The 25203-nt window shown below is 46.8% G+C and overlaps 1 protein-coding gene and 1 non-coding gene across 7 annotated transcripts in view; one reads left to right on the forward strand and one right to left on the reverse strand.

Annotated features, from left to right (window-relative positions):
* Positions 1-25203, reverse strand: part of DISP1 (dispatched RND transporter family member 1) — a 186809-nt gene that overhangs the window by 103524 nt on the left and 58082 nt on the right. For 2 of the 6 annotated variants that reach the window (XM_086693275.1, XM_086693276.1), the window contains exon 2: positions 16024-16060. The exons of the other annotated variants lie outside the window; for them this stretch is intronic. The gene's annotated coding sequence lies outside the window, so the exon portion shown is untranslated. The remainder of the gene's footprint in view (positions 1-16023; positions 16061-25203) is intronic. 6 annotated transcript variants of the gene reach the window in all.
* Positions 7256-7362, forward strand: LOC112863229 (U6 spliceosomal RNA). Its single transcript, XR_003223886.1, has one exon. It is a non-coding gene; the product is annotated as a U6 spliceosomal RNA (small nuclear RNA).

Here is a 25203-nt window from a genome sequence, read left to right on the forward strand (position 1 = left end):
AACCCCACGAAACTCAAATCTGCTCCTTCTGCCTCTGTTGCAGGGTTCTTCCAAATTCCTGCCGTTCCCAGGATACGACACTAGAGAGAGAAAAAGCTCCTTTGTGGTGCAGGTGACTGGAATAGCCATCTATTAGTAAAGGAAAATTCACATGCCTGCAAGGAGGAATTAAATTTAGAGGCTAAGTCGTAAAAGATGAGGAAAATAACGTTGTAATATTTATTTGCAATCTTATGTGATTTGCAATGTACAAGTTTTTTATCTCACAACATGAACACATATGGTAAAGAGATCATAATGGGAAACATTAAGAAATGCCGAAACTTCTCCACATCAGTCTCAGAAAGAAATCAGACAGGTTCCTCGTATGTTCACGTAGCAAAGCTCCTTCAAAGATTTGCCAAGATTCTAATTCTATAGAAAAGAATGTATTTGCGGTTTTTCTAAATGCTAATAGTTAAAGCCCTCACCTCAAAATTTCTTTTTTCTTCTTTTAAGATTTTATATTTAAGCAATCTCTATACACAATGTGGCACTTGAACTCACAACCCCGCGATCAAGAGTCCCATGCTCTGCTGACAGGGCCAGCCAGGCACCTGTCAAAATTTCCTTTTTAACTGCCTTCTTTTTTTTTTCTCATTTTTTTTAATGTTTATTTTATTTTTGAGAGACAGAGACAGCACGTGAGTGGGGGAGGGGCAGAGAGAGAGGGAGACACAGAATCCAAAGCAGGCTCCAGGCTCCGAGCTGTCAGCACAGAGCCCGACGTGGGGCTCGAACCCACGAACCGAGTTAACTGCCTTCTTAAATGTTTTAATTTGGCCAAACATTCGCATTCCATGTGCACATGTTGAATACACAAACACACATAAGCATTTATGAAGGTGCTCACTCAAAAATCTATTCCAGGGGCACCTGGGTGGCTCAGTCAGTTAAGAGTCTGACTTCGGCTCAGGTCATGATCTCGCGGTTTGTGAGTTCGAGCCCTGCGTCGGGTTCTGTGCTGACAGCTCAGAGCCCGGAGCCTGCTTCGGATGCTGTGTCTCCCTCTCTCTCAACCCTCCCCCACTTACACTTTGTCTCACTCTCTCTCTCAAAAAAAAAAAAAAAATGAATAAACATTAAAAAAATTTTTTTAGGGGCACCTGGGTGGCTCAGTCGGTTGAGCGTCCAACTTCAGCTCAGGTCATGATCTCACACCCTGTGAGTTCAAGCCCCGCGTCGGGCTCTGTGCTGACAGCTCAGAGCCTGGAGCCTGTTTCAGATTCTGTGTCTCCCTCTCTCTCTGACCCTCCCTTGTTCATGCTCTGTCTCTCTCTGTCTCAAAAACAAATAAACGTTAAAAAAAAAATTTAGGAAAAGGAAAAAACAAGTTTTTAAAAAAACATTTAATTAAAGGTTTTGCTTTCAAAAGTAAGTAAACTTATAAGAAGTGTAACGTCGTATTTCCACATGACTGTAGAGTCTACAAAAACGCTTCACCCGGGGGCGCCTGGGTGGCGCAGTCGGTTAAGCGTCCGACTTCAGCCAGGTCACGATCTCGCAGTCCGTGAGTTTGAGCCCCGCGTCAGGCTCTGGGCTGATGGCTCAGAGCCTGGAGCCTGTTTCCGATTCTGTGTCTCCCTCTCTCTCTCTGCCCCTCCCCCGTTCATGCTCTGTCTCTCTCTGTCCCAAAAAAATAAATAAACGTTGAAAAAAAAAAATTAAAAAAAAAAACAAAAAACAAAAAAACGCTTCACCCGTAACGTGCTGTAGTGCTCATTATAAACCCCATCTCTCCTCTGGGGTTTCTGTGCTGAGAAGATCGGGGCACACCATATAGCCAGCTCCTGCCCGAGACCTTCCTGTAACACCCACTGTGCCTCCTTGTGAAGCCACATGTCCATAAGTATGGACGGAAGCCCAGTGCACCTTGGACCAACCAAAGCATTAAATTTAAAGACTCCTGATTAGAAATGAATAAAAAGCATTAGCCAAAAAATATGAAGTTAAAAAAGAAATAATACAAATTAATTTACTCAAAACTAAATTACATTCAGATCACAGCACTCAGATGCTGCTTCAACTTTCACTAGGCTAGCTTTAAGACTGCAACACCCCTGGGGCGCCTGGGTGGCTCAGTTGGATGAGTGTCCGACTTCGGCTCAGGTCACGATCTCACGGTTGACGAGTTCAAGCCCTGCGTCGGGCTCTGTGCTGACAGCCTGGAGCCTGCTTCAGTTTCTGTGTCTTCCTCTCAATCTGCCCCTCCCCCACTCATGCTCTGTCTCTGTCTCAAAAATAAATATAAACATTAAAAAAAAAAGACAAAGAGATATTTTTATTTATATTTATATAAAGGTGTGTGGGGTGACAAGGTGGGGTGGCCTTTCCAGAGGACAACACGGTGGGGTTTATTAATATCTTTACTACACCTTTAAAAATACCTTCTAACCCAGAAGTCCCATTGCCACAGTTTACCCTGTGACTAACCTAAAGTTCATCAAAATAACAGAAACAAGTGCCGTCTGTGGATTCAAGGAGGAGGAGGAAGAGAAGGAGAAAACAAACAAATTCTCCATCAACAGGGAACCAGTTATACAAAGGTCCATTCCCATAACAGAATTTTATGGTAAACGTTTATTTAAAAATGTTGCTCTCTGTACTTCTCTGGTTGTTGTTTTGTCTTTTTTTTAACTTACACTTGAAGTCCTTGGTTCTTTCCTTTCCCCCTGGTTTTCAGACTGAGTTGGTTCCTTAGCACCCTTGAAATGGGACCGATGAGGAATGAGATTTACATCTTTTACTAACCAGTGTCTGAAGCCCAGGCCCCCACCTTCTCTCCTTCTGCTCTATTTCTGGCCGCCCCTTCGTTGCTGGAAGAGACCCCTGAAATGCCTCAGAAACCAAGGGGAGCAGGTCCACCGCACCAACAAAGTCATTTACTGATCACCCACCACGGGACGCACGGCGTGGAGCTTTGGGCAGACTAGTAAACCCTCAACAGGTGTCCGTTTAACTCATTAATGTGTGGAAAACACTTAAAACATTGATGGATTAAACATTTCGTCTGGCGGTGAGAACGGGTGGGCCTATCACTGGTTATTTTGGCAACGGTGGTTATACCTAAAGGAATCCATTCAAAATACTGTTAAGTTCCTTGGTATTTTTCACTATCCATTTTAGGCTTTAACTTCGTGTCTGCAGAACAGCGTAAACTGAAGAATCTATGCAGCAAAGCGCTCTTACTGTGTTTAAAGATGGTGACCTTCAAGGTGAACAGCTACTGGCAAAAAGCACTAAGAGAGGACCAGAACTCTTTTCCGATCACGTGGATGATGAGAAAGACAACCCACTGGTTTGTGGATGCAGCTTCTGCCTCTCAATTCTCGTCTCGTTTGAAGCAACGACCTAAACGGACTCTTCTGGGCCACCCAGCTACCAATTTGTAGGACTTCCTAACAACGTCCCATGTTTACAGCTGCTTCCGAACCGTCCTCCCAGAGCTTCTTCTGCTCACCCTGATGTTAAGGGACTCCAGTCTACCAGTGTCCTCCACTGACTGCCCTCCTCACACCCCAAGTTACCCGGCGGAGCGTTCGGAGAGCTGCAGACACGGCCGTGCCTGGTCTTCAGTCCTGTTGGGCACCGGCCCTTCCCCTGGGACTTCCACTCCACCCCCGGCCTCCTCGGCCTCCTCTCGGGAACTCCTACTGGCCTGGCGCCCTCCTGCAGCACTTCCGGGCTGTTCCTTCGGGCTGGACCCCTCTACCCCGTCTTCTGCACTGAGCTCCTGCTTTTTCTTCAAAGCCCAGCCCTCAGGCATGTCTCAGGGAAGAAGGGAATCACGGTGCCTTGCACTTGTCCTTAAGACACAGATTACAGGTGTCACTTACACGTGTCTGACAGCTGACCCTCTGTCTCCCCCACTAGACTCTCAAGTTATGTGAGGGCACGGACAACGTCCGCTGTTGCTCAGACAGTATTTATTCCCAGCTCTTGGAACTTCTGCACCAACAGCTATAAAAGGCACTTTAGGTAAGCTCTTAATTCCTAACAAAGTGTCATAGAGATATTACTACCCCTATTTAATCTTTTTTAGTGTTTACGTATTTATTTTGAGGGTGGAGGGGCGGGGGCGGGGAGCGACAGGGAGACAGAATCCCAAGCAGGCTCTGTGCTGTCAGCACGGAGTCCGACCTGGGGCTCAAAGTCATGAACCGTGAGATCATGACCTGGGCCAAAACCAAGAGTGAGACGCTTAAGCGACGGAGTCATCGAGGCGCCCCGCCCCTATTTTACAGACGCGGTCACGAGCTCGGAGAGGTAAAGCCACCAGCACAGAGAGGAAACACCAGCGTCTCAGCCTCCAGAGGCCACACTCTCTCTCCCTCTCCTGCTTTTACAGGATCTCCACATACTTACCTCATTTGTGTGCATGGGAAACGTTTCAAAGCAAGGAGAGAGAGACTAACACGGCGAGTGGCCCTGCCCTCGCCTCCCAGCTTTATGAAAATGTCTGAATGTTGTCTTCCTGCCCGTTTTTCTTCATGAACTATTACAGGCAGTGGGTTCCCCTGCGGAACAGAACAGACTGGGACCCCATTCCCTTTCTTTGCTCCGAAGAGGTGACCGCTCTCCTGAACCAGGGTTTTCATTTCCAAGCACGTCTTACGCCAGGCCTCCACGTGCGTCCATACACAACGGGTGAGCTGTTCTGCACTCCCTCAGACCTCCTGTAAGTGCCGTCCCATCACGTGCGCCGGTCCAAAACGTCCGCTGGCTGCTGCTTCTGAGACCTAGCTCACACACAGCTCTGCTAGACAGTTAGGAGTTTTGGTGTTTTACAACTACGACCGCGCCCTAGTGGACTTCCTTGCGTCTGTCTCCTCAACACGCGGAGACGATTCTCCAGCGTACAGCTGACCTTGACCGACACGGGTCTGAACTGCACGGGTCCGATACACAGGTGCCTTACGGGGCAGCACCGTGAGGATATTTCCTGTTCCTTACGATTTTCTCATGGTTTCTTCTCTCTAGCTTACTTTATTGTAAGAGTATAGTATACAACACATATACAAAATATGTGTTAATTGACAAGTTACTGGTAAGGCTTCCAGTCAACTATTAGTAGTTAAGTTTTTTGTTGTCACAAGTTATACACAAACTTCCGACTGTGTGGGGAGTCGGCGGCCCCAACACTTGCACTACTAAGAAGTGAGATCGCCGGCAAGAAGGGTCCGTGTGCAAAACTACTCACCAACGTGCGGGAACCTGCTTGACTTTGACTCTATTAAAGATGAAACATCTACATCACATTATCTACTCCACTCTTGCCCCATCATCACCGATCGACCTCCCCACAGACACGGAGCAAGTGACAAAGGTTTATGAAATAAAGCAAGTATCTAAACCAGGAAATTTATTAAACGTTTCTTCTGTTTCAGACACTATCCTAAGAATTTTAAGTAAAAAATACCTTTTCATTCTCACGACTACCTAAGAGGTCATTATCCCCTTCTGCTCTCTGACAGACCACATCAGACGGACAGGTGACTTTCCTTTTCAGAATTCTCCTGGCTATGTTCACATATTTTTTTTCTTCCAGGCAACTTCAGCATCATGAACGTATCTTAAAATGCAACATCAAGAGCCCTTCATTTTAATTCACAATAACAAGCATCTAACAACTGTTTTCTGATGCTATTTCCTGCTTAAATAGTCTTTGGCCCTTTAAGAAGCCACACGAAACTCATAGTGTTTTTAGGCTCCACGGATATGGAGGGGGTGGGGGCGTCAAAAGAGACTCAGAGTAACGTATATTCTATATTTTAATATTTTCAACACAGAGACAAAAAAAAAATACATCTACACAGACACCCTTAGTTGGAGATCATGCAAAAAAGGTAAGTTTAAGGCCCTCCATGAGTGCAAGGCCCAAAGCTAAATAAATGCCCCAGCAGCCCACCCCATAAAAAGCCCAGGATTCTCTCCCCACCTTTCTATTTCCACCGCACCCTCCACAAAACCAGGAAACCACAGTGGTGGTTTCCTCTGGCCTGGTGACGGTCGAGCCCTCACTCAGAGCTGTGTTCACCGCGGGCAGCAGCGGGATGAAGGGCTCTTGTAACAACTTCATCTGAAAAGCTACTGTGTGAATTTAGTTACTTGCATCTCAAAAGGTACAAAGACCAAGGAGAAGATGAGACCTCTGTGTTTTTCTCTGTAGTTGTTCCACCCTGTGTAATTTATTTGGTTCTTTTATAGCCAAAATCAACTAACCCTCAAAGTTATGAGCTTCTAGATCAGCCGGTCACAGTTTCCACAGGCTTTACTAGCTCCTTGGAGAGAAAGAACCCCTGTTGACATGCTTGCTTGAATCAGGTCTTGGTTACACTCTCGTGGTCTTCTAAGATACTAATTTTGTGCTGCTTTAATGAAAAAATGAAAGTCTGCCACGAGACCAACTGATGATAGCACACAGACCTCAGCCAAGAAAAGCATTAGTATTTTGTTTTCTCTGTCCCAAATACACTCAAATTGTTGCTGGTATTTTTCTCGGGAGTTTTAAAATTGCCTAGTTTTTAAGTTTTATGTCAATAATGGCTTTGTTAGTACTACATAAAACCTATGACTAACAAACGTCCAGAAAATATTTACATTCAAAAATATTTTTCTTTTATTAGTAACTGTGATTTAAAAAAAACATCTTAGGACCTGAGGCGTCCCTGGTGTTGGAAAATTACAAGGGTATCTGCACTTACATGAGGTGTTGAAGACTCAGGGTCTTAGAATTTAAGGAAATCTGGAAAATGCAAACAGTTTATTTTGTTCTCTTTCTAAATAAAAATTGCAATTCCATCACGCAATTCGTTTCTTGACAAAAGGAAGGTTTGAGTCTTAATTGAATCATGGGTGTTAGAATTTATTAGCCTTGGTTTCACATGGAAACAATATTCATCTTTCATTAGTAAATATACTATAGTAATCAGCTTATTGCTAAATACAACAGATTATGAAGTAAAATAAGATGAAAATGCTTAGAATCAAGAATAGAAGCATTTGGAAACTTTGATCGTAGGGGAAAGCACATCTGAAAATTATCCTCACGATGTTCCTTTCTGAATATGCTGTTACTGAAGAATTTTAATGCATTAGAAACCATCCAAGTCAGCCAGTCAGGAGTCAGGTAATCTGGGTATTTCTTCAATGGGAAAGTGCACTAGCTGACTTCGATTAAAAAAAAAAAAACAAACCAAAAACCCACTACCAACAACAACTTTGCTCCAGCAGTTCATACGCTAAACTTGGGACAACACAGAAAAGATTCCATGGCCCCTGCATACAGACGGCATACAAATTCATGAAATATCCCGTATTTTAAAGCATCATAAATACACCAATGCTATCGGCTGATTTTAATTTGTATTTGTTAGGTATTGTGAATAGCAAAAGTAATAGATGCTTCTCGTAATGAAGTAAGCAACATAACCATAAACAAAGAAACCGTTAACAATGTTTCCAAATCCCACTCCCCGAGACAACCAGTGCTCACAGCCTGACTACCCCTCCGGGCTCGTTCACATCACCTATAGAAACATCTCACACACAACCCACGCGTACGTGTTCTATGTGTGCCTGTAAGCCCACATTCCTCATACGTAGAGACGTGTTCCATGTAACGTATAACACACATAAGCAGGGTCCTCTCTCATTTTTGGGAACATGACACATACTGCTCTGCACCGCACATACTCACTGCCGTGCCGGTGATGCCTTTCGTCTGCAGACGCAGAGCTCACGCCATCTCTCTAAGGCCCGCGGAACTGCTCGGTGTGGACGCAGCCTCCTTTATGCCCCGCACTTTTCGCTCGCCCTTCTCTTGATGGGTACGTCCCCCTCCTCAAGTGTCCGCCGACCCCCGACCCTTTCCCCGTAGGCTCCCTCCCATCAACCCTCTGCGACAGACACACACCGTGAGCACGAGCAGGGAGAGAAAAGCTGCTTTGCTAAACCACTTTTACGTGTTAGACGGCTGCCCCTCAACGTCTCATATTCTGACACATCCAATGCACCGCCCAGGTAAGTTGCACGTCAAGACACTAGCTTAGGTCACCTGGTAGTTAGAGGTCTAGGGTTTACAAGAAAGGCACACGGGACAGGGAACCGCAGCCCCCAGGCTCTAGCTGCAGTTCCGACGTGAAGCACCTACAGGACCCTGAGAAGTTACATCACTACTTGGATGTGTTTCCTCCTCTAAATAAGGAACTGCTTGAGCTGGACAATGTCTAGTCTGTTCACACTGAATCAACGATTCTATATTGCTCAATGAATGCAGACTTTATGACAGTCCAGAGAGGATAACTTACTAAAAGGACTTTTGAATAACTTCCACAAAAGGGTTTACTAACAAATTAAACAGTGCAAAAATATTGAAAGAAAAATATTTTAACCACTCAAGAAAGCAAAATGTTTAAGTACTTCCATAATATCATTATAATTACCTATTTATAAATAATATGCTAATCACAACTATAATGGTCATTTTATGGAAGCAGTGTAACTAAAAATCGCATAGTATACATATTTGGCTCAGTTCCAATTACTACAGATCTTGAAAATAATAAAATGAATGTTTTAAAAAGTGTAGTAAGTGGCTGAGCCTAGGTGGCTCAGTTGGTTAAGCATCCAACTCTTGATTTCAGCTCAGGTCATGATCTCATGGTTCGTGAGTTCGGTCCCCACATCAGGCTCTGCACTGACAGTGTGGAGCCTGCTTGGGATTCTCTCTTTCCCTCTCTCTCTGCCCCACCCCCTCTCAAAATAAATAAACTTTGTTTTAAAAGTATATCTCCCCGTGGTTTTGACTGGTATTTCCTTGATGATGAGTGATGTTGAGCATCTTTTCATGTGTCAGAATGGCTAAAATTAACAACTCAGGCAACACTAGATATTGGCGAGGATGCGGAGAAAGGGGAACCCTCGTGCGCTGCTGGTGGGAATGCAAACTGGTGCAGCCGCTCTGGAAAACAGTGTGGAGGTTCCTCAGGAAATTAAAAATAGAACTACCCTACAACCCAGCAATTGCACTACTAGGTATTTATCCAGAGCATACAAAAATGCTAATTTGAAGGGCCACATGCACACCAATGTTTATAGCAGCATTATCGCCATAGCCAAATTATGGAAGGAGCCCAAATGTCCATCAACTAATGAATGGATAAACATGTGGGGTGTGTGTGTGTGTGTGTGTGTGTGTGTGTGTGTGTGTGTGTGTGTGTGATGGAATACTACTTGGCGATGAAAAAGAATGAAATTTTGTTATTTGCAACAATGTGGATGGAACTAGAGTATATGATGCTAAGCGAAATAAGTTGGAGAAAGACAAAATACATGATTTCACTCATGTGGAATTTGAGAAACACAACAGATGAACACAGGGGAAGGGAAAGTAAAAAAAGATGAAAACAGAAAAGGAGGCAAACCATGGGACTTAAACACAGAGAACAAACTGAGGGTTGCCACAAGGGAGGTGGGTGGGGGATGGGCTGCATGGGGGATGGGCACCAAGGGGGGCATGTGTTGGGACCAGCACTGGTGTCATCTGTAAGTGATGAACCACTGGGTTCTACTCCTGAAACCAACACTACACTGTATGTGCACTAACTAGAACTTACATTTAAAAAAAAAGTGTACTAACTGTTGAAAGGCTATGGAGAAACGTGGCCCCATTTCTGCCTCAGCCATTCCATTTCTAGATTAAGGTTCTTAATTTATAAAAAGGAACCCCAAAGCTTTAGGGTCACTCATTTATTAAACGATCTTTATCAAACGTGAACAGTGTGCCAGGTGGGCCCTGTGCTGTCCCTAGGTTACAGATGCAGGAGCGACGCCCTGAGGCCCAGGCTCCCGGCCCCCCCGCAACCCAGTGCCGGGACCAGCAGCCCCCCCCACCCGCCACCACCCTGTGCCCACACTGCCTCGGCCTACAGTTCTGCACCCCAGATGGTTTTCTGATTCAAACCGGCCTGCCCCATAATCGGACTTAATTAAGTTACATTTTAATATATTTGTTAAAAGATTCATGTGTCATTTTCACGAACACCCTGCTGCGTTCTGCAAGACAGAAAAGGATACTAGTGTTTACGGAACCCGCAGAAGCGGGGCCCTGCGGCTGGTCTACAGGGGAGGTGACAAGGAGTTAGTTCCTTCCCAGCCACAAGTCACCGTGCAGTCCCGAGTGATGTGAACATGTACCTGCATTTTAATCTGCTTGATCTCGGGCTCCAAAACATGCACAACAGAAGGAAATACAGAACGAACCCCAAATATGTGCACGGGCCCCACACCTCGGGGGCCACACAACCCTATGAAAGGAGTGAAGGGGCGCCTGGGTGGCGCAGTCGGTTAAGCGTCCGACTTCAGCCAGGTCACGATCTTGCGGTCCGTGAGTTCGAGCCCCGCGTCGGGCTCTGGGCTGATGGCTCAGAGCCTGGAGCCTGTTTCCGATTCTGTGTCTCCCTCTCTCTCTGCCCCTCCCCCGTTCATGCTCTGTCTCTCTCTGTCCCAAAAATAAATAAACGTTGAAAAAAAAAAAAAATTAAAAAAAAAAAAAAAAAAAAAGAAAGGAGTGAAGACAAAAGCCACCACCACTAGGATGGAAGTGCGTCTGCAGAGAGTGAGGGGAGAACACGGCCCAGTGTACCACCCTGCAAACTGCAAACCTGGACCAAGACCACACTGGCCCCTCTGCTCAGCCCTCCCCCCAGTCCTCCGCCCCTCTGCTCAATCCTCCCTCCAGTCCTCCCCCTCTCTGTTAAGTCCTCCCCACCTATGCTTAGTCCTCCCCCCCATCCTCTGCCTCTATGCTCAGTCCTCTTTCCAGTCCTCACCCCCCCTGGTCAATCTTCCCCCTCAGTCCTCAGCCCCTCTGCTCTGTCCTCCCTCTAGTCCTCCACCCCTCTTGTCAGTCCTCCCTCCAGTCCTCCCCCGCTCTGGTCAATCTTCCCCCCCAGTCCTCCACCCCTCTGCTCATCCCTCCCTCCAGTCTTCTGTCCCTCTGCTCATCCCCTCCCATCCTCCCCACCTCTGTTTAGTCCTCCCTCAAGTCCTCTGCCCCTCTGCGCAGTCCTCCCTCTAGTCCTCCCCCCCATACAGTCCTCCCTCCAGTCCTCAGCCCTTCTGCTCGGCCCTCCCTCCAGTCCCCCGTCCCTCTGCTCAGTCCTCCCTGCCAGTCTTCCGCCCCTGTTCCATCCTCCCTCCAGTCCTCAGCCCCTCTGCTCTGTCCTCCCTCTAGTCCTCCACCCCTCTTGTCAGTCCTCCCTCCAGTCCTCCCCTGCTCTGGTCAATCCTCCCCCCCAGTCCTCCACCCTTCTGCTCATCCCTCCCTCCAGTCTTCTGTCCCTCTGCTCATCCCCTCCCATCCTCCCCACCGCTGTTTAGTCCTCCCTCAAGTCCTCAGCCCCTCTGCTCAGCCATCCCTCCAGTCCTCCGCCCCTCTGCTCGGTCCTCCCTCCAGTCCTCCACTTTCAAGACACGGAGGAGCTGGGCAGGTGGAGCCGGACACAGATTCACTGGGGTGAGCACGGAGCCCTTCCCTGCACTAACCCCGCCCATGGACATGTGGCTCTGGCTCCTGGTCTGCTCCTTGGAAGAGAGAAGGCATTACCATAAATCCAGCAGGGGGCCCCCAGGTGCAAATTCAAAGAGAAAACAAAAAAGTAACTGGCTAAAAGTGCAATGGCATTTTTGGAAATTCGCCAAGTGTACCTGTCTCTAATAGTGAGTACCGCATTCCTGTGTGCATCAGTACTGCAGGCTGATGCCTAGGTGATTTCTTTTATATATTTAATTTTTTTTAATGTTTATTTTTGAGAGAGAGAGAGACAGACAGACAGACAGACAGACAGACAGAGCATGAGCTGGGGAAGGGTAGGGAGAAAGGGAGATACAGAATCTGAAGCAGGTTCCAGGCTCCAAGCTGTTAGCACAGAGCCTGATTCGGGGCTGGAACCCAGGAACAGTGAGATCCTGACCTGAGCCCAAGTTGGAAGCTTAACCTACTGAGCCCCCAGGCGCCCCTATGCTTTAGCAATTTCTACTTATAGAGACCAACCAGAACAGGCTCTGGAGAGCCCTCACCACCCACTAAGTATTTTCTAAGCAACAATTTTGGGATTTTGGCTTTGTATGTCTATAGTTAAAAGACAGAAATCCATAAAACTTTACCTTCAAAATTTAATCTCAGAAAAGACTACGTAAACTGCGATTTCGTTTTTCTTCAAGCAGGAAGGGCTTTCAAGACTGAGCTGTTTAACTGTCTTGATTTTTCTTAGTTTCAGAAGATGCAGACTCCCAGCACTCTTGATCAGGGTGGAAAACTTAAATAAATGTGTAAATATGTAACAAACAAAAAACTTAAATGTTTCTATAAAGAGTTAAAGAAAATGTTGGAAGAAAACTTTTTTTTTAATTAAAAAAAATTTTTTTTTACTGTTTATTTATTTTTGAGAGAGAGAGAGACAGAGTGAGAGCAGGGAAGGAACAGAGAGAGAGGGAGACACAGAATCTGAAGCAGGCTCCAGGCTCTGAGCTGTCAGCACAGAGCCTGACGCGGGGCTCAAACCCACGAACCGTGTGATCATGACCTGAGCTGAAGTCGGACTCTTAACCGACTGAGCCACCCAGGTACCCCGGAAGAAAACTTCTTTTTTTTAAAAAAAATTTTTTTTTTCAACGTTTATTTATTTTTGGGACAGAGAGAGACAGAGCATGAACGGGGGAGGGGCAGAGAGAGAGGGAGACACAGAATCGGAAACAGGCTCCAGGCTCTGAGCCATCAGCCCAGAGCCTGACGCGGGGCTCGAACTCCCGGACCGCGAGATCGTGACCTGGCTGAAGTCGGACGCTTAACCGACTGCGCCACCCAGGCGCCCCAGAAAACTTCTTTAAAACAAAAAAAAATAATCAACTCCCAGGCAAGTGTATGGAAGAGACTTCCTGACATAAAACTCACCCCCTTGTTTCTTTCCTACTTTCTGGTATTACGACTCATTAGAAATTCCACAGTCAATTCAATCCTAGAACTTACAATGCACATGCCACATTTAATATAGTTTGGGTAAACAGAAAAATCAAACACAGAAAAGGATGAAGCAGTTTTCAAAACAAGTTTCAAGGGATAAAATATGAACTTATGAGCAAGGAATTATTAGTTTTAATCATATGGAGAGAAAAGCAGACCATATTTCCTGAGGTTTAAGGGAAAAAAATGCACCTCAAAAGGGAACGTCATTAACGGCTGTCTGAAATTGTAAATCTATAACCTTTGAGGGCATAGGTGAATGAGACTGCTTTTCCCCCCAGATTACTCACAGTTAATGTAATTTGGCAACAATCTGAAGGTTACCAGAAATCTCTAATCACTTACTCATAAGTTATCGTCAAGCATCCTTTTTTATAGCAGCTCAGTAACAAGCAGCAGTGACATGGAAATTCTTCTTGTCTGACAGCAGCGGCACAGGAAGAGAATTCAGACGAAGAACACATTTCATGTCGCCAGAGCTGACAAATGTGAAAAATGCGCCAAACCCTGAAAGCCACAATTTCTATTAATTAGACAAATGGAAACCTTTTCAGTTGATGCTGCCCAAATCTCAGGTTTTTCAAACAAAAGAACTGTTTGTCTTAAAGAAAAAAATGTAACAGTTATTCATTTTTGAGACAGAGAGACACGCAGAGCGTGAGCAACGGAGGGGGAGAGAGAGAGGGAGACACAGAATCCGAAGCGGGCTCCAGGCTCCGAGCGGTCAGCACAGAGCCGGATGCGGGGCTCGAACTCACGGACCGCAAGACTGTGACCTGAGCCGAAGTCGGACGCTCAACCGGCTGAGCCACCCAGGCGTCCCAAAAGAACTGTTTTTCTTCCAGAGCCATTTTATTTTTATTTATGACTTTTTCTTATTGGAAAAAGACTGTTCATATTAACTGAATAATTTATCTGGATTCAAGCTTTAAATGGTAAAAAAACAAGAATACTTATATGGAGTCCTACTCTCACGTGGTTTGAAAATAAAACATGAAGATACTGGAGGGGAAAGAACCACTTGAACCACTTGTTCAACACAGTTTTATTGAACATGCACCTCACGCCAAATATTGGTCCAGCAGTGAGGATATATGTAGAGGTGACACCGTAACTATTTTATTGACTCATTCATTCATCCAAATCCTTAAAACATGGATTTACCACCTAATGCCAAGGCTTTGACGAGATACTAGGGACTCAAAACATTGTCTTGAGCCATGTTTCCCACTGCTGGAGACTAGAACGAATCCTGGGCTGCTGAATGTGTAGTGGAGGGATGTGAATCCTTCACTTACATGTAGGGCTTGAACTCAGACGGAGACGGGGGCATAGACACATACACATATTTCCTGGCTCAGTCTGAGAGATCTGAGACCTAACAGGGTCTAGAACAAACAACACATTAGTAGCAATGTGCACACCCGGATCTTGGTTTCAAAATACCATTCTCCACGAAAAGGAACCAAAGCACCCTAGGAAAGGCTGTGTCCGGGGCTGGTGCAAAGAAGTACATGAAGAACTTACAACATCTTGTTCCACCAAAAGTAAGAAATCCTTGAAGAATTATGGAAACATATCCAAAGGACAGAGGGGCAGTTTGTAGCTGGGGCCCCCACAGCCCAAAGCTGGAATAATTCAAGCAATAAAATAATTCATGACAGTAAGGAATATAATTCCTTGAATACAGTAAGAATCTATGAGTTTGAACTAATATAAATTTTAAAAAGGAAGAAAAGGAAGCTCTTTCTTAGAGCATAATACCAACTAATAAATATGGAAGTCTAGAAGGAAGGAGTGAAAGTCTGAGGAGGAAGAAGATACTTCAAACTATCTCTCCACAAATTACATATTAACAATAGGAAAACGGTAAGTTTACAGTGGAGAAACTTGGTGGGTAAGTCAGTAACACTGGTACCGACATCACCCGCCTACTGACAGGATGTAGAAGGCACGACACCATCCCGTGGCTTTCCCCCCAAAATGACGACGCTTCAATCTCATCATGAGAACACATTAGACAAACCCAAATCGAGGTCAATTCAAAAAATAATTGACCTCTCCTCCTCAAAATATGTAAACTAAGGTCAAGAAAGTGAAGAAAGACTCCAGAACTGTTCCAGATTTGATTCAGGGAGACAAGAAACTGCCATGCAATGTGTGACCCTGGACTGGATGTCGTACTCGAGACAGAGGGCAAATCTGGATGTGGACCGCGCAGATGAGCAAACAGTATTATATCCAGGTTAGATTTCCAGATTTTGGTATGTGCGCTGTGTTTTATGAGAGAATGTGTCCTTAGGAACTACATATGGAAGGACACAGGGGTAAAGGGGCATGATGTTGGCAACTTACCCTCAAATGGTTCAGAAAATGTTAGGCACATATAAATAAGTAAACCGTGCTAAATAATTGGTAAATCTAGAAAATAAAATATAAATAAATAAATAAATAAATAAATAAATAAATAAATAAAAAGAAAAAAAACAAAAAGAAAGAGAAAACAAATAACTGGTAAATCTAGGTAAACGGTATATGGCATTTCCTTGTACTAATTTTGTGATTCTTCTTTTTTTTTTAAAGGTTTTTTTTTTAATTTTTTTAACATTTATTCATTTTTGAAAGGCAGAGAGAGACAGAGCGTGAACGGGGGAGGGGCAGAGAGAGAGGGAGACACAGAAACAGAAGCAGGCTCCAGGCTCCGAGCTGTCAGCACAGAGTCCGACGTGGGGCTCGAACCCACGGACTGCGAGATCACGACCTGAGCCGAAGTCAGCCGCTCAACCGACTGAGCCACCCAGGCGCCCCTGTGATTCTTCTTAAAGTTCAAAATTATATCAAAATAAAAAGTTATAAACAAAACACTACAGTTAATCCACTCAAGAATGTGATCACTCAGGTAACACTTAGGACTTTACTAAACGTCAGTGGACAAAGATACATAGAACACAGATTCCTACCTTTGAGGACATCTCAGTCTTGAAAGGGTTGCTCAACCTTTCAGAAAAACAAATTATAACATTATCTTATTACCACTCTCTTTTAATGCAGTCAAAAGACCTCACAGGGAAAACGCATTGTGAAGGACGTGAACATTTTCCCGCTGTACTAGAAGTTAAATAACAAACATTCCTAAAATAAATAAATCTATCACCCAAGAAGCAGAATTTTTGCTTTAAAAATATTTCTGTTGTAACGTGATCTATATTATAATATTACTAGAGATTCAGGGCGTATGGCTTTATTAACACTGTATATTATTCTTTTTAAGATTTTAAGTAAGCTCTATACCCGACGTGGGGCTCGAACTCACCACCCTAAGATCTACAGCCGCACGCCCCTCTGAGCGGGCCACGCGTCCCACCAGACAAATATTACTTTTAAATGCCACATTACTCATTCAGCGTGGTAAACGGACTTTGAAAGAACAGTATGATGAAGCCCAGGAACAACAGACAGTGAGACGGAGAAACGTGTGTTAACTGGCATCAACTGGAGGCCAAGAGTGAGAACACGTCCAAAGACGGGAGCTGAAGAAGCGCACTCGAGTCGTGGGCCCACAGGGCTGACTCCTACTTCATAAGCGGGGGGGGCAGTGGAAGGACGGAGCACGGGGCTGCGGCAGCCCCACGATCAGGCAGACACGCACCGTGGACAGTCTCTGGCACGGGTCCCTGCCCCACACAGACAAGGACACCAGCTCGAGAAGGAGGCTGAGCCACCAGCCAGGAGGGCCAGGGATGGGATCCAAACCCAGGCTGACCTAATTCAGAAGCCACGCTCTCAAACACTACGTAATCTGCTCTTCCTGACACATGCACCTGAGGGTCTACGATGGGCACGTTTGTGACAGAGCCAAACAGTAAACAAAACAACCCACCCCTGAAGGTGCAGGATTTCGAGCCTAGAATACGTAAATGGCCGGAATGACAGACCGTCAGCAGGCTTCTCTATAGTGGAAGGTGTTACCAGCAATTGGGGTAACGATAAAATAGCCATCGTTGGCTTCAAAGTCGGTGGTGACAGGGTCCCTCGGGATTAAAATGCAAAGTCACCACAAAACACACCAAGAACGCAGAGGCAGAACCTTCCCAGCCACTCGGCTGTGACTTGACCAGCTGTACTAACGTCTCTGAAGAAACGTGTTAATTCAGAAAACAGGACGTCAACAACGGGCCGAGAAAAAAGAGATGGGCTGTCCCACAGGGCAGGCCCATTGGCCCAGGGACAGCCACACTCTGGTGACCAATGTGGCCTTACTGCAGAAAAGGATGTAGCCGGGTTCCTTTAAATATCTGAAATTTAGGGGCGCCTGGGTGGCTCACTCGGTTGAGCGTCCGACTTGGGCCCAGGTCGTGATCTCGCGGTCCGTGAGTTCGAGCCCCGCGTTGGGCTCTGTGCCGACAGCTCGGAGCCCGGAGCCTGCTTCCGATTCTGTGTCTCCCTCTCTCTCTGCCCCTCCCCCGCTCACGCTCTGTCTTTTTCTCTGTCAAAAATAAACATTAAAAAAAATTTTAAAAAAATAAATCAAAATAAGTATCTGAAATTTAAGCTTTCTTTTTATCCAAACAACCTATTCACAGTCTTAAAAGTAGCTCCACAAGGCACTAACTGGGGAGAAGAGTGGCGCCCGCCCCTCCTTTCCTCAGCTACACCTTCTCTGTCGCTGGTTGCAGATCACATGCTCATTACCGCTTTCTACATTTCTTTAAGTAGGCTCCACACCCATCGCGGGGCTGGAGCCCACAACCCTGAGATCAAGAGTCGCACGCTCCCCCCACTGAGCCAGCCCAGCGCCCTGTGCTTTCTACGTTTTTCTATTTCAAGCATGAACTGTCAAGTTGCACGCGACGCGTAGCCGTCCGGAGCGTCCCGCCCTGCTCGGGACACTTACGTCACACCCATCCGCCGCACTGGCACTGAGTGCCTGGTTGTTAGGACTAAATAGCCCCTAACCATCATTCCCAGGGGCATCCCTTCCAGAATGGCCATCACATTCCCTTCCTGAAACCATGTTTCCTTCTAATTTGCAGCCTCTTTTCTATGCATCTTCTCAACCCGAGGATGATTCGATGAAAACACCTCCAGGTGGGACGTGTACACGCTGGACGGTGAACAACTCCCAACCTTGTCGACTTGGAGTCTAGACATCAGTCCCCACCCCCCCCACCCCACCCCCAGCCGCCCTGGGTCCCCACCTGCCCCGCAAATGCCAGGCCAGGTTCCTGTAGCTACACCTGCTGCTACCGCCATTCCCATTTGATTGCCCGCCTCCCCTTGGACTGACCTCTACGTTATGTCCCACCCCGTCCCAGCCTGTCCACGGAACTGAGAATCTTTCAACACCCAAGAGCACCTGCTGTTCCCCAGGTACAGTGTCTGCTCTTATCTCTGAGGATTTTAACTACAGTTTCTTTGAAAGGGCTATTGCTCCTTTATTGTTTCTGTCCCTCTGACATGCTTTTCGTAATCCTGTCTGTTTTGGCTTCTTTCCTGGGAGAGACTCTCCTCCCCCTCCCCTGTGTCCTCTGTGTGCATTAAGGGTGAGACAGCAGAGACCAACAACGTCCATGCGGGGACGGCAGAACTTCCTGACGAGCGGATTTCCACTGGGGACCCTGCTCTCTCTCCGGCTGTTTCTGTCCCCTAGAGAGAGACCCCCGTTCTGCTGTGTGTCCGCCTGGTGGGTGGGGGTGGAGGGAGAGGGGTGGGAATGACCTGGCAGCCCGCTGTGGGCCGAGTACTTTAACTCAGCGTGCTCGCTCTGACCCGATTCTGTTAGAGCAAGTCGGACCCTGGTACTCAAACTCATTCTGAGAAAAAGCAGGTCCTTAGGACAGTCGGCAAGGCCCCACGTCATCGCCACTGCCTGTCACGTGTCCCCTCGGTATGCCTGACCTCCTATCTCACTCTCCTCCGGACGACTCACCTCCTCACTACTTCAGCCTCCCTTCCATCTCAGGGCCTTTGTGACGCCTGTTCCTCCGCCTGGGACAGCGGTGCCCTGCCGTCCCCACAGCTGCCTGCCCCTCCCTGGTCCTCGAAGGACCCTTGTCTTGAACTACAGCCCTTCCCCCCCGCCCCCAGCACTCACGACTTCCTATTATCACTTCACTGCATTACTGTTGATTGTCCGACTCCTCCCACAGGAACAGAGATGTTCCGGTCTGTTCAGATCACTAATCCACACCCAGCACCTGTAACAGCATTCACCCCTGCCCTTAACTGTGTCCGCAACTGAAGGTTCTAGAAAACACACCCCCAGTCCTCTGCTAGCGTGGGGAACGGCAGTCACCTGGCCGCAGGAGCAGAGACAGGAGCCCAGGAACCCTACCCCTGCTCATCCGATTTTCAGATACTTCTGTTCTCGGCTCCCACAGCACGTCTGCGCTTCACGTCTGTGCCTTCCCAGGCTCTGCTCTTCAACTGCTTGCTTCTTACCTGCTTCCACCCTGTTCCATCTCCTCTGCTCTGCTGAGTCAGCCAGCGCTGGTCCCTCCGTGGTCCCGGCCTCCAAAGCCCCGCTCGAGTTTCTTCCACGGTTGTCACCTCTCCGCCCCGTTACAGTCAACCCCCTGAGATCTCAGTCCAGGCAGAAAACAGAGCACGTGGCCAGTCTACCACATTCACCTGTGTTGCTAAATATCTGATTCCCACAACTATCTCGTTTTTCACACTCCCTTGCTCACCAAGAAAAGCCCTGATGATGACGGCTTCTCAGCTCCCATGTTGACTACTTCGAAGGCTCATCCACCACAGATCCCCGTCCACAGGCGGTGACCGTACATACATGGGTCTGTGACCCTGATAAAGTCTCCGCAGGAGAGATACCTGCTCTTAGGAGGCTGAAGCACCAGCAGACTGAAAGTCACACTGAGATAATGTAGTCTTAGAAGTCTCTTGGGAGACCACCAGCGAACCTTTTTTTGTTTCCATACATTTATCCATCATGTGGAGTATTTTCATATTTTAAATTTCAGCAAAATATGGCTGGATTAACAAAAAAGGGGAAGCCCGAAAAAGGTCTAGAAGATAAATATAAATACACAGAGAGGCAAGTAGGTGGGCAAGTGGATGGGTGGGCCGCAGAGATAGAGAATCCCTAACAGACATACAACGTACCCTTTGTCGGGTACCAACATGCTCGAGGCCTACGTAGGCCCTCCATATCTACGACAGTGTTAACCCTCACACCAACTCTGTAATCTGCTCTCCTAGCTTATACGTAAGACCAAGACTCGGAGGTCATACGTCACTGGCGTAAGGGCACAGGGCCAGCTGAGATAAAGCCAGAACTGTCCACTTCCAAATTCCGTGATTTTTATCCTATACATACTGCTTTTAAGTGTTCATTAAAACAGTTTAAAATGCAAAATGAATACATTCTGACCTGCTTTTCATAGGATGTTAAGTGCTGATGACATTTTGAATGCTTCCCAAAGTACTGTTATTTTTTTTTTTTTTACAAGACCTATACAACAAACATTAAAACCTACTGTCCATCCAATTCAACATCCTGTTCCCAAATGGCAAGTGGCATCAACAGATACCCTGTGGTAGGAAACAGCTGCTTTCCATGACACCAACTTCAGAAACTTAGAGGCAGGTCCCTGATACAGTCCTGCTTTTCTTGAAGACTCTACCATGAGCTGGTCGCGCATGGTTTTGTGTCTAGCAGCAAGCTCACGTCCGTCAGCCCCACGACAAAGGCCAGCTACGTCCGTCTAGAAAAGCCACCACCTCCGGGGGCTGGAATTCCAGGCACATCACCGCCGCCTTCTCATGGGAAACGCAAGCCAGCAGTGCCTTTGGGTTCAGAAAAAAGAAAATTAAACACAGCAAGCAGCCATACCTGGATTAGTGATGAATGACAGCAACCCAGCCGGGAATTATCAGTTTCATCTGGGCCGGAAGGAATCTCAGTGGAGGAATTCCTGGCTGCAGCTCTGCTATTTGCCGAGAATTTTGAAAATTAAACACTGATGCACTCGGAGTGGAATGTGCCCGTGCAGATCACAGGAGCGCAGGCAGCTGCAGCCGGAGGTCTACACGCCATCGAGTGAAAGGCTACGCGTCTGAATACGGTTTTCAATTTTTCCATTTGAACCCAATAAAAAATAAATGACAGCAATGGCGCTCAAAATATTCACACCCTGCAGCTGCCCAGCTAAATAATTCAGTATCTTTCTGAACAGAAAGTCTTTTCCCCCAGGACACATTTTTCAAAATATTAAATGTTCTGCTAGCTCAGCCCTCCTGCAGCCAGCTGCATTCTGTTTTGGCAACTGGGGAACGATGGTCTCCCTGTCCCATGATTGGAGAAAAATTCCAGTCCCATTAGGTAGGAAGCATTCAAATCACACATGCTTGTAGCTTATAAATTCTGCTATTCTTAATATTATGCAAAATCTGAATGAATCAAAATATCTTAAAAGTAAGGAGAAAAGCATGTTTCGAAATTTTAAAAGGAAGCGTTTCACACTGCAAAAGCAAGCTAGTCAACTCTTTGTGTCATGAGGCATGAAAAGCACTTAGCAACCTAGGAAGATGAACTGCAAAACTCTGAATGCCTGGAGTGACGAGGACTTGGCCCCTGACCGAAGGGCATGTGACCCGCGTTTCTCTGCTGGTGCCCACTAACCATTTCCATGTGCTGATCTCGTAAAGGTTAAGACTCATTACTGGCTAAAACATGCGGCTTTCCAAGTAGTTCGGCGTGTTGTGACTTCTATCTATAATGAAGATAACGCAGTTTTTCCTTTGGTTAGAAAACTGAAGAATGTCTTTCGAACGGTAATGAGCTGCTTCAACCCAGCATTTCCAACAGGTCTTACGTCGCCCCCACCGTGTGGACCTCACGGCTCCGCTTCCTTTCCCTGCTTTCCACAGACGGGCGTGAGTGAGAAGGGCCCAGGAGCGTTGGCAGGGCAGAATGGAACACGGAAACCCGGATGGGAAGGTCGCCCACAAGGGACTCTTGAGCTGGCACTCACACTCTGACTCAGGAAGGGTCCGTGACAAGCAAGAATTTGCTGTTTTCAGGTTCTCTGTGTGGCTCTGCAGGCTCCCTGGTGAAGGGGTTTGCCTTGCAAACCGACTCCCACAGGCACCCCCAGGGCCCTCCGAGGGGCCCCCAAGCCCCCCGGACCAATCTGAAAATGACCGAGACTGAACCGCCTCGGTCCCCAGGACACAGATTTGCTACTGATCTGGAGAAGCCACTCTCCCGCTCCCCAAAATCCTGTCCGGTGAAAGCAGTTCCGCATCCGTATTTACCCGCTAATGCTCAGGCTTCAAAGCACAGCCTTCTGGGTAGGCAAAGTATGAGCTGAATACAAAGAAAAGAGGACTGGGCAGGGCAGGGCAGGGCAGGAAAAACAGTGAATCGGAAAACTTTGGCTGGACAACAGGAGCCCCCATTTCATCACCAGAACTCAGGCTAGACTGGCCATGTCCGCACGGTGCCAAGGGACCAGGTTCGGGGACCAGGTTCAGGCTCCGCAGGGACAGCCTCTGGGACCCCAGCCCCCGGGGCCTCAGTCAGGGAAATGGGGGCCCGAGAAGCACACGGTCACGGCCTCGCCCCTGCAGGGCGTACGTATCTGCAGATTTTCACCTCCAGGGAAAGTTTTCTGTTTCGAGGCACAAATATCGTTGGACGACTAAGACTCTTTTCCGAACAGCCACAGATCATGGCCCGCCACCAACTTTATTATTAAAACGCAGAAAACACATTAATCATCAAGACCAGACGAAGGACTCTACTTTTTCTGCCAAATGGCTAACTGTAGATGGCGTTTTAAGGCCAAAATTCCCCTCTCCTCAGGCCCCATTCATTTTACAGCACTGCACACTGTTTGTATATGGACACATGTAGGACACGCACACACACATACACATATACACATATGTGTGTATGTTTCTCAAGGGCAAGGACCTTCAGTGCCGTGTTCACTATCACATCCCAGAGCTAGCACGTGCCACACTCGGTTAATTTGACTTTGTTAAGCGTGAATCTCGCACTCTGTTAGCCGAGCCAGGATTGATCACCAATATTTTCTAAAAAGGGGGGTCGGGGAGATTTGTGTTTATTAATCTGGTCTGACTACTCGCCAGCAGAACTAGGATCCTTGAAAATGGCCATTTTATTTTTGAGGTCAGAACTGTCCACGCAGAGATGAAAGGAGCATTTTCCTTCTCTAGACTCTTGACGCACGGGAAGCTGTGTGAAGGCTGTGTTAGTTGGGGATCTCCTTCTCCTGAAGGAGTCCAACTTTTCCACGCTATCATTACGATTCATGTGAATGACAATTTTAGTCCGGAAAACAACTTTGGGTCTTTGGCCAACTAGAAAAGAATATACTAGAAGTCTACGTTACTGTTTTCTTATAGTTGACATGCTTGCCTTCAAAGGCTTAATTAGAAACCCAAAATGCTGTCAATCTGAATTTTTTTTCTGATGAATTTATAAGTGATTCCAAATACACTGTTCTTCCACTGCACCATTAGTTTTTAAAACAACGAACGCTTTGTTTCCGAGTTGGAAAAGATACCATTAAAATGAGAGGCATCTATTTTGTTTTAACTTGAGCTGGCCACCTGTTAGGAATATTTGAAATGGGGAAAATAACACGGAACGCATGTTGTATCCCTAAAACCAGTAAAATTTTTAAAAGCAAATCTGTCGCATCAGGTATTGAAGCACACACGGGAACGTAACAGTCAATGTGATACCAGGGAACCCTGAAGTTCCTTCTACGACTCTATGGTGCAGGTGTCCCAGCCCTCTGAGCGCAGAGAACAGAGTGGCGGGCACCGTCTGGGTCCAGAGACGTCCTCCGACGCCTGAGGGGCAGATGGAAAGGGGCCCAACAGTCAGCGGGGAAGGGAGAGCCCCTGGAGTCCTCAGAAACGCTGGGAAAGAACGGTGGAAACCCTCCCTTAAAAGACGCATCTCCGCAGCATCTCGTGTGCAGGTCCAGGGTCCTCCCGCCCCCAAGGCACCAAAGAGCCGCCAGGAGCCGTGAGACACAGGCCCACAGAAGGAGGACCAGGGCTCGGCCCGGCGGCCACCGGACAAGGGACGGGGAGAAAACAGAGGAGCAGGAGAGCAGGAGGCCGGAGGCGACGAACACGGAGGGAGCGCCCGAGGGAGGGGTCTGCTGACCTGCAAAGCCCACGTCGCTCTCCCGTGCCCTCCACCTTGGTGTCACCACCAGTGCGGGAGACCCTCTTGCACACATCGCGGCTCCACCCGCAGGGCACGGCTCTTACTCTCGCTGTAACTCTTACTGGCTGGCAGAAGGCAACACTTCCCCCAAAACAGGCTCAAGAAACAGCAGAAAATTACGGAAGTATCACTCGGGTGATCACAAAAATTATTCAAACTGGGGCGCCTGGGTCAGTCGGTTGTGTATGTGACTCTGGGTTTCCGCGCAGGTCATGATCCCAGGCTCGTGGCATCGAGCCCCATGTCGGGCTCTGCACGGAGCGTGGTGCCTGCTTGGGATTCTCTCTCCCTCTGCCCCTCCCCCACTCACTCTCTTTCTCTCTCTGTAAAATTAAAAAAAAAAAAAAAAAAAGAATTACTCAAACCTATTTGGAGTTAATGACATTTTATTCTGTATGAGCAACATTCTACAATGTGGATCCGGAACAAAACAATAAGCCAAAAAACAAGTTAATAAACTAAAACCTTTAATTTTATTTTTAATTGAATCCAATTGTTTCAAAATCACTATCATCAATACAAATCCCACTGTAACCGTTCCATTCTACTTCCTTGCCACATGGCGCAGTGCCACATACTTTATTTTTTGCATTCTAAAAACTCAATGTCTTACTTAGAAACAGCTTTGAAGCTTGGCTCATGGCCCGTTTGTAATTGATACTTCAGCTTAAATACCTTTCCAGCAAACTTACACTAACTTCAAAATACTCTGGGATCAACCATTAAAATGTTTTTGTTTCGGTTACAACACTAATGAGCACCAAATGTTAGAATTTGTTTTAACGACCTAATACATCAAGGATTTTCTTAAAAGGCCAGATCGGCTATCCATTATATAACGACAGGCAGATTAGTCAGTGTGATACAGACAATACTTGAAAGATTTAATACATAAGTGGAGAATCAAACA

Source organism: Puma concolor, chromosome E4 (genome assembly GCF_028749965.1).
Source record: "Puma concolor isolate L17-30 chromosome E4, mPumCon1.1.hap2, whole genome shotgun sequence".
Classification (NCBI taxonomy): Eukaryota; Metazoa; Chordata; class Mammalia; order Carnivora; family Felidae; genus Puma; species Puma concolor.